The sequence below is a fragment of the Orycteropus afer genome, unplaced genomic scaffold (assembly GCF_000298275.1).
Source record: "Orycteropus afer afer isolate SDZICR_OR568_19922 unplaced genomic scaffold, OryAfe1.0 scaffold00282, whole genome shotgun sequence".
NCBI classification, from domain to species: domain Eukaryota; kingdom Metazoa; phylum Chordata; class Mammalia; order Tubulidentata; family Orycteropodidae; genus Orycteropus; species Orycteropus afer.
This window is the reverse complement of record NW_006921869.1, coordinates 1,459,064-1,470,037: the sequence shown is the minus strand read 5'-3', so window position 1 is coordinate 1,470,037 and position 10,974 is coordinate 1,459,064.

Below are 10,974 nucleotides of genomic sequence, written 5' to 3'. Positions count from 1 at the left end.
TTATGTTCCAAAGTCTTTGCTCATGAATTTGAAAATAAAATAATTAAAAAAAAAAAAAAAAAAGAATATACTACTACACTTAGCAAAATGGATGTATCCCAAAAACATTGAGTGAAAAGAATCGGACAGAAAAGAGTACACACAGTATGACTCACTTTATATGAAGTTCATGAACAGGCAAAAACAAAATTTACTGTGTAATGATGCACATGCAAGGTGGCAACAGCATAAAGAAAAATCAAGGGAATGACTACCCAAAATGTCAAGATAGTGGGTACCTCTGGATGGAGAAGAAGGATACAAATTGAGACAAGTCCTTGAGGAGGTCTTGTAAGGGGCTGGTAATGTTCTATTTCTAAACCAAGCGGCCACAAGGGTGTTAACTTTTAATTATATTTCACACTATATCTATATGTTATACCTACATGTATATTTCACAATTTTAAATGAAAGAAAAAGAAGTCTTTCTGTTCTACTTCTAGCAATGCTGACTCCTCAGGTTTGGGTTGGAGGTTTGAGATAAGCATTTTAAACATCCACACAACCCTTCCCCCAGAGTATTCTGATTCACAAGGTCTTGGGTCAATACCAAGGTCTAACATAATTTGATGAATGTGTCAGGTGGGGGGTCCATGAAGGAGGGTGGGTGCCCAAAAAGTCAGCCCAAAATAGGCTTACTTCCAGCATCAACCTGGGCTGTCACTGGCATTGAGTGGTGTGTGGCACCTAAGGGTCACCAGCACAGTAGATGGTCACAGTAGGTTTTTAGTCAATGCCCATCCTCTAAAGAATGCCCCCATGGACTACTTACATTAAAAGGAGAAAAAAAAAAAAAAAAAAAAACCCATAAAATAACAAATGGTGAAGATGTGGGGAAACTGAAACCCTTATCCATTGCTGGTGGAAATGCAATGTGATATTTCTGTTGTGGAGAACAATGTGGTGGTTCCTCAAAAAACTAAAGGTTGGAAAAACATATCATGCAAATGGCAACCTAAAAAGAACAGAAGTGACAATCTTAATTTCTATCAAATTAGACTTTAAAGCAAAAAACAGCAAAAGAGACAATGAAGGAAATTATATAAAGGGTCAATACAACAAGAAAATATAACTGTAATAAGTATCTATACACCTAATGAAACAGCCTCAAAATATATAAGTCAAACTTCAGCAAAATTGAAAAGAGAAATAGACAACTCTACAATAATAGGACACTTTAAAATACCACTTTCAATGAAGGACAGAACAACTAGAAAGACTTTGTCAACAAAGACAAAGAAGATCTAAACTTGACCTCACAAACATACAGAATACTCCACCCAACAGCAGCATGAGGAACATTTTTTTCCCATTGCCCTTGGAACAGTCTCCAGAACAGACCCTATAATAGGCCACAAAACAAGTCTCAATAAATTTAAAAATATTGAAATACTATAAAGCATCTTCTCAGATCATAGCACAACAAAATTAGAAATCATCAACAGGCAGAGCAAGGGGTGAAAATCAAATACATGGAAACTAAATGACACCCTGCTTAAAAACTACTGGTAATACAATAAATTAAAAAATGAAATAAAAAATTATTTGAAACAAAGGAGGATGAAAGCACAACATACCATAAACAGCAAAAGAACTGCTGAGAGAGCAATATAGATCAATAAATGCACACATTAAAAAAAGAAGAACTAAAACCAAAATCTTAATCCAACAACTCCAACAATTATGAAAAGAGCAGGGAAAAAACCTATAGCAAATAGAACAAAGGAAATAATAAATATTAGAAGAAAAATGAATTAAACAGAAAAGCAACAGAAAGAATTAACAAGACTAGAAGTTGGTTCCTTGAAAGGATTGATCAAATTGGCAAACCACAGGCAAATCTAAAAGGGAAAGAAGAAGATGCAAATAACACATATAAGAAATGAAATGGGTAATTTCACAACAGAACCAACTGAAATAAAAAGGATAATAACAGAGTACTATGAAGAACTGTACTCCAACAAATTTGAAAACCTAGAAGAAATGGACAAATTTCTAGGAACACACAGCCTACATACACTAACACAAATTGAAATAGAAAATCTGAATAGACAGAGAGCAAAAGAAGAAATTGAACAGTTCATTTAAAAAAAAAAAAAAAAAAAAAGTCCTGGCCCATATGGCTTTACTGGCAAATTCTACCAAACATTCAGAGAAGCACTAACACCAATTCTATTCAAACTATTTCATAACACAGAAAAGGATGGAATACTCCTGAATTCATTCTATGAAGCAAGTACAACTTTGGTATCAAAGCCAGGCAAAGAAAAGTTATAGATCAATATCTTTCATAAACATAGATGCAAAAATTCTCAACAAAACCCCAGCCAATAGAATCCAACAACATATAAACATAAAATACATCATGACCAAGTGGGATTCATACTATGTGTGCAAGGAGGGTTCAACGTTAGAAAGATAATCAACACAATCCCTCGCATAAGTAAAACAAAGGAAAAGAACCACATGATCATATCAATCAAGGCAGAAAAGACATTTGACAAAATCCAACATTCATTCCTGACAAAAACTCACAACAAAGTAGGAATAGAAGGGAAATTCCTCAACATAAGGGTATAAACATAAAACCAACAGCCAACGTTATTTTCAGCAGAGAGATACTGAAAATATTGCCTTGTGAACAGGAACCAGACAAGGATGCCCTTTGTCACTATTCCTATTCAATATTGTATTGGAAGCCCCAGCCCAAGCAATAAGAAAAAAAAAGGGAAATAAAAGGGATCCAAACTGGCAAAGAAGAAGTAAAACTATCTCTATTTGCAGATGATATATATGGATTTTCTACACACAGAAAATCCTAGAGACTCAACAAAGAAACTATTGGATCTAAAAAAAGGATTCAGCAAAGTGGAAGGGTAGAAGATCAATATACAAAACTCAGTCATATTCCTCTACACTGCAAAGAAAACTCTGAAAAGAAAATCAGGAAAACAATACCATTTATAAGAGCCACTCAAAAGACGAAGTACTTAGAAATAAATCTAACCAACAGACATAAAAGACCTATACAAAGAAAAAAAACACTACTACAAGAAACCAAAAGAGACCTATATAAATGGAAGAATATACCATGCTCATGGGTAGGAAGACTTAACATTGTGAAAATGTCAACTACAAATTACAAAGCAATCTACAGGTACAATGCAAGTCTGACCCAGATTCTATCATCATTCTTTAAAGAGTTGGAAAAACTAATCAGCAACTTTCTATGGAAGGAAAAGGATCCCCAATAAGTAAGTAGAACAACAAAAAAGGAAGCCTCACAGTCCCCAATCACAAAACCTACTATACAGCCACAATAGTCAAAACAGTCTGGTATTGGTACAACAACAGATACATGGACCAATGGAATGGAATTGAGAACTCAGAAGTAAATCCATCCACTAATGGATAGTTGATCTTTAACAAAGGACTGAAAGTCATTAAAAGGGGAAGACATAGTGTCTTTAACAAATGATGCTGGCAAAACTGGATATTCCATCAGCAGAAAAATGAAGCCAAATCCATATTTCTCACCATATACAAAAACAAACTCAAAATGGATCAAAGATCTAAGTGTAAAACCTAACAACATCAAAGGGAAAATAGGAGCAAATTTAAGGGTCCTCATACACAGCATAAATACACTATCAAACATAACTAAAAATGCACAAACAGCAGAAGACAAACTAGATGATGGGATCTCCTAAAAATTAAACATTTATGTGCATCAAAGATTTCACCATTGTGGTGACTAAAACAATGGCATGAAACAAAATATGCATGAATTGTTGAATGGAAAACCAATTTCACCCAAATCACAATAAAAAGTAAAAAAAAATAAGGGAAAAAGAAAATTACCTTATGATTCAGCAATTCCAATCCCAGGTATATGAGCAAAAGACTTGAAAGCAGAGACACAAACAGACACCTCTACAGCAGTGTTTACTGTGGCCCTATTCCCAACATGCAAAAGTGGCAACAGCCTAATGCCCATCAACAGATGAATGGATAAAAAAATGTATTTATACATACAATGGAATACTACTCAGCCAATACAAGAAATGAAGTGTTGATATACGGTACTATACAGATTGAGCTTGAAGACATTATACTGAGTGTAATAAGCCAATCATAAAAGGACAAATATAATATGACTTCACTTACATAAAAAGATAAGAAAAGGCAAATGTACACAGACCAAAATTTATTAGAGGTTACCAGGGCTAGGACGGATGAAGAAGGAGTTTCACAGCAGCGGAAAAACTGCATTAAGGGTAGGGTAGCTCACCCAATTATTGTAATTGCTGTGAATAAGTTGTACACCTGTAAAATGTTGAATTGGCAAAAGCTGTGTGTTAGATATATTTACAAAAATCACACACACACACATACACACAAAAAATAGCTGCCAGGGTTGCTTATGTACAATCGAACACCTCATGGGTTTTGATTCCTTGGTTTGGAAGTTTAGGGTCATGGTTTCATGGGACACCCCAGTTAATTGGCCTAGTAAAGTGTTTAGTGCCCCTGATCTATCTCCTAATTTGTTGTATAGAGCATGGAGTCTTAAAAGCTTACAAGCAGCCCTCCAAGGCACAATTGGTCTCTTTTCACCTGGACCAATAGAGGAAGTCGGGTCAGGTCCGACTCGATGGCACATTACAACAACAACAACAATAGAGGAAGAAGGAGAATCAGGACTAGGAGGAGGATATGGAATGTGTGGCTTATTGCCTCCATGAATAACTGCCTTCTTTGCCATGAGACCAGAAAATTGGACGGTGTTCAACTACCAACCATTACTGAACATTTTGATCAAAAATTCCATAGAAGAATCCTAATCAAAAGAAGGAAAATGCAGAACAGAATTTCAAATTCTCATGGACTCCAGCCTATCTAGAGCCATGTTGGGTAGATGAACCTCCCAAAACTATTGGCCAGAGATATCTTTTAACCTTAAACCAAAGATATCACCTGAAGTCTTATTAAAACCAAACAACAGTTGAGCTTAACCAGTAAAAAAGTTCTGCCTTAAGCACTGTGCTCTTTTAAAGAAGTATCTGGATAGGATCAAATTGACAACAGCAACTCGAAAGATAGGAACCTTAGGGGTCAGTGAGTTTATGCTAATGAGAGAGGAACAACTCAGAAAAGGAGGGTGAGAACAGTTGCACAACTTGAAGAACGTAATCAATGTCACTAAAATGTACATGTAGAAACTGTTGAATTGGTGTATATTTTGCTGTGCATATTGTCAACAACAACAAAACAAATAAAATTTAGGGGAAAAAAGGCAGGAATTTCTAATATGCAACTCTGGGTGGAGGATGCTTTGGGAGGGAATATGGGAAAGGGTGTGTCAGTCACTGGGATCACATCACAGAGCAGCTGGCAGCTGAGTGTGCCCACGCTGGAGGCAGGCGGGCCAACAGCCCTTTAAGGAAAACAAAAAGGATGAGGAGGAAGCAATTAAGGGGCTGTCTTCAGGGAGGCAGCTGGCATCTGCTCGGGCATCTGTCAAGCTCATCCTGCCTTCCCAGAGCCTGTGGGGGAGTGGCACAGGGAGCCATCAGGTCCCATCCTCTGTGCAAGAAGCCTTGGAAGACAGCAAGTGGGACAGGCACCCAATCTCAGTTATCATCCAGGATATGCTCAGAGGAGTCTCAAGACCACTTGTCACCGCCCTAGCAGCCCCCAATTTACTGATGCCTGCTAAGTACGAGGCACCTTGGAAGGGGCTGAAGTTGAAGGATGAGCACGATGAGCCCACATGCCCAGGCCCTGCCCTTGTGGATCTCATAGATGGCTGTTAGAAGGTGGAGTGAGTGCCACAAGAGCAAGCTCAGGGCTGTGCACTGGAGCCTTTCCTAGAGTACAGATGCTTGAGTCAAAGTCTGGAGGGGATTAACCAGGCAAGGGACACTCCAGGCAGAAAGAACAGGGCAGTCCAGTGCCCTGATATCGGAGTAAGAGTTAACATGCACTGAGCACTCCTGTGCACTAGGCACAGCTCCGGAAACCTAACCCATTCAACCTTAATGACCACACTCTGATGGGAGTACCATCATCTCCATTTAACAGATGGGAAAACTGGGGCGTAGACAAGTTAAGTAACCTTCACAAAGTCACACAGCTCAGGAGGAGCAGAGAATAACTTTGAACAAAGGCCATTCAGCGCCAGAACCCACTTTCCTCTCCACTTTGCTATGCAGCTCTCATTCAGCTCATTTTCCCCCAGGAGTGGAAAGAAGGCCAGTGTGTCTAGAGCCCAGCAAGCACAGAAGAAAGCAGTGAGAGATAAGAGAGAGAGGGCAGCAGCCCCATAACGCTCTGGGAGGCACAGGAGGACTTTGAAAAGATCCTGATAGCAACGGAGATCACTGGAGAGTGGAAGAAAGTGCAATATCAGATACATGTTTTCATTGCTTAGGTGAAACAGGAAGGCTATAGGCAGTTGAAGCTGGGTATTTTCTCTCCCCCAAGTTCAAGGCTATAGGAGCTTTAGTTGTGTGTTTCCCTTCCTCCATGTGGAAGGCTAGAGGGGGCTGAAATTGGGTATTTCTCTTCTTGACACTAGTTTACCAAAACAAAAACCCATTGCCTTCTAATCTATTCCAACTCATAGTGACTCTATAGGACAGAGTAGAACTACCTCATAAGGTTTCCAAGGCTGAAATCTTTATGGAAGCAGACTACATCTTTTTTTCCCACGGGGTGGCTGTCAGGTTCAAACCACTGACCTTTCAGTTAGCGGCCTGCACTTTACCAACTGCACTTTACCACCAGGGCCCCCTGGATCTGACTCATAGCAACCCCTCCTTGGGTTTCCCAGGTGATATCACTACGGAAGTAGATTGCCCACCCTTCCTTCTGAGGTGTGGTTGGTGGGTTTGAACCTCCAGCCTTCTGGTTAGCAGTCAAATGCCTTAGGCACTACACTACCAGAGCCCCCACTATTACATTGTTGTTGTTGTTATGTGCCGTTGAGTCGAACCCGACTCATAGCAACCCCTCCCTGGGTTTCCGAGGCAGTATCACTACAGAAGTAGATTGCCCCATCTTCCTTCCAAGGTTAGGTTCTGATAAAGCCCAGACTGGTCAAAAAAACAAAAAACAAACCCACTGCCATCGAGTCAAGTGCAACTCATAGCAACCCTATATGATTGAGCAGAACTGATGACCTTGTATACAAAAGTCTCAGGAAAGAGCACTCGGACCCAAAGGCACAAAACCAAAAGACTCCAAGAATATAACCTGAGATATTCTGAGGAGGTCAGCTTTGAAAAAAAAAAAAACAGAATCCACCTGGTGTTGATGCCTTCCAGAGCTAAGAGATAAGGTTCATAGTCATAACTTAGCAGTCTTTGTCCTTTTTATGAGTTAAAGAGCCCCAGGCCTTGGAACGAAATGTGTACACATGATCATATGCTTTAGCTCAACCTTAACCCTATATTTACCCACCAGGAGTAGACAGACTTTTAGAGTATTTTGAAACTCTGTCCATTCCCAGCTTATGCATAATGATAAAACCCTTTCCTGTCTCTTCTCTTAGTGTGACTGAATTCACTGTGCATCACTCTGGCACAAGCCTACATTTTCAGGTAACAGAATTGATCGATAGGGTTTCCAAGGCTGTAAATCCTCATGGAAGCAAACTGCCTCCTCTTTCTCCCATGGAACATGCTGGTAGATTTGAATGGCTGACTGAATGCCTTAAGCAGCCCAGTGCCTTAAGCACTGTGCCACCAGAGTTCTTCCAGACTGGTTAGGCTCTGGTAAAATAGTTACTCTTGAGGGCAGGTGTTGTTATGGAGAACAAAGTACTATTTCAAAACGGTTATTTTTCCCCTTTCCTTCTGCCAGATTTTTCTCCTAGCTTCACAATGAGAATCTGGTGGGGCTCCTGAAGGGAAACACAATGCTTGTTATTGATGGGTGTCCTGGAGTGCATTCCAACTCTTAGTGACCCAATAGGTCAGGATAGAACTGCTCCCATAGGATTTCCTAGGCTGTAAATCTTTATAGGAGCAGATCACTAGCTGCTGACCTTTCAGTTGGTGATTAACCATTGCACTACCAGGGCTCTTCCAAATTCAAAATTATCCCTTAAGTATGCCTATTCTATGCTGCATCTAGTGGTGCAGTTTCTGCTCCCAATAACTGACACTTCCTATTGTTGTTATGTGCCCTCGAGTCAGACCCGACTCATAGTGACCCCTCCTTGGGTTTTTGAGGCAGTATCACTATGGAGCTCTGGTAGCATAGTGCCTAAGGCACTTGACTGTTAACCAGAAGGCTGGCGGTTCAAACCCACCAGCCACTCCTCAGAAGGAAGGTTGGGCAATCTACTTTCCGTGGTGATACTGCCTTGGCAACGCAAGAAGGGGTCACTATGAGTCGGGGCTGACTCAATGGCACATAACAACAATAACATCACTATGGAAGTAGATTGCCCAACCTTCCTTCCAAGGAGTGGCTGGTGGGTTTGAACCACCAGCCTTCTGGTTAGCAATCAAACGCCTTAGGCACTATGCCACCAGAGCTCCCATTGCTCTATCAGCCTGCTATCCAGTTTCCAGGGAAGGAATTTGCCCTGTGACCTCAATTCTCTGAGGTGTCTTGACTCAGTTTTTCAGCTTTCTTTCTTGTGAAGACAAGACTGATGACTTATAAGCTCTTTACATGCCAAACTGAAAACCACTCAGATACAGGGGTTCTCCGGCCCGGGTACAACCTAATGATCTAGCAACACTAGATCATAGGAATGCGGTCAACAAGAGTCTCCTTGTTCATTCAACATTTTCTGAGTACCTCACAGGCACCAATTCCAACCTCGGGCTTTTCTCTTGTGATATGGTCCACTCTGACCCTGCTATTAGATAGCAAAGACATTCCAAATACAAACAATTTCCACCCAAATTTTACCACCGTTGATGGCACTAGCCCCATTAACTACATTCAAACCTTTGATTAATCCTCTGAAAAGCACAGTTGAGGTTTTTCTATTTTCAGTTTTGTCTTATTGAGGTTGATTTCATTGAGATCCAGTCTTTTCTTATTAAAATATGTAATGAAAAATTTTATTCTTTTCCCATATCAAATACTAGCAATCACAGACAAGTTCTGCCACTTTGGATTTCCCTTTCTGGCATTTATTTCTATCAGCTCCAATTCTCTCTGGTCAAATTTTGCAGATCTAAATGTTGGCATGAAGATTTGACTCTTCTGTCAATTTTTAAATCAATCTCTATTTTCACTATATGCAGTTTTAGCTGATGCCAGTTTAATTTTATGTTGATTATATCCACTAGTGATGTTCATGAAGAGTTGGATAAGAGACAAATGATCCATGCTTCTTTTCTGGGGGAAGTCCATAAGAGACTGAAACATGTTTGTGAGTCAGAGAAAGAAAAGGAGACTGAACACAAAGAGAAAGACAGACCCAGAGACATACAACCACAGACAAAGGATGACAGGTGGGAAGAAACAGAAAGACACAGAGACACAGAGGGGGAGAGAGATACACATGAAATGGAAGTTTAGCCTCTAATTACTCAGCAGAGTCAAACAGCAGGGCCCAGTGTCCAAAACAGTGGCCCAGTTACCCCGCTTCCTCCCCAGTTACATTCTAGACTTTCCATCACCAGCCCCAAAGCCCCTTCCTTTCTTGACTCTCAGGTGAGGGTTTGCTCCTCCCACTCATAGCGACCCCTCCTTGGGTTTCTGAGGTGGTATCACTATGGAAGTAGATTGCCCAATCTTCCTTCCAAGGAGTGGCTGGTGGGTTTGCACCACCAGCCTTCTGTTTAGCAGTCAAATCCTTCGGCACTACACCACCAAAGCTCCTTTCAATGGGTCAGGAAAGAGCAAAATAAGAAAAAAGGTCACCTGGATTGTGTCCCAGCAGACATGACCTCTGGGCAGACAACTGACCAGCTAAAGCCAGCCCCAACCTATGGCTGGGAGCCAGGGAAGTCCCAGCAAAAGAAGATGGTCAATGTGGTAGAGGGAGTGTAGGTTTTGATGGTCAGCGAGATCTGGTTTCGAATTTCTTCCTGTTTTCTTAGCCTCTTGGAGCCTCAGCTGCCTCAACTGTGAGCTGGGGATAAACACCTAGCTTGTAGGGTGCATGTGGGCTAGGGGTTCCAGGTTTGAAGCACCTAGTAGGGTATGTGGCACCAGTGGTGGCATCACTAGTGGGGTGTAGGGGGTGCACAAAGTGACCCTGTCAGAAGGGGTGACATCAAAATGACCGTTTATAAAATTTTTATGCAGTGTTAAAGCAGAAATTTATTATTTTTTATAAAAATATCCCTACAGTTAGTTATAACAATAAAAATATTTTTTGTAAGCCCAGCTTACATCAATATACCTACAAAGCTAAAACTATGCTAATTTACTTTTTGAACCTTCTATGACAACATAATGCACTCCTCTCAGAGTTGTTACTATTACACAATTATAATGATGCTTTGAATCATGTGGCTTTGTCTGCATGGGCTACAGGAACATGCTATTGTTTTCATTGCTGCTGGTGTTTTTTATAGTCCCTGATTTTGTCAAAATTTTTGATATTTTGGCCACTATATTTTGGTAAGTAGTATGTGTGAACCTTTGTCAATAAGTTTTTTGAGAATGAAGCAGTAATTAAAGGAAAAGAAGGAGAAAAATAAAAAAGGATTCTACTCAGTAACTAATGTTGTAACTAATAATGTTGTACTTCAGTGTTGTAAAAAGGCTGTGACAAGAAAAGCCCACAGGCACCAGAAGGAAGGAAATAATCAAGATTCGAGCACAAATCAATGAAACAGAAAATAGAAGGGATATAGAAAAAATCAACAAGACCAGAGTTGCTTTTTTGAAAAGATCAATAAAATTGACAAACCACTGGCAAATTTAACAAAGGAAAAGAGGGAGAGAATACAAATAACA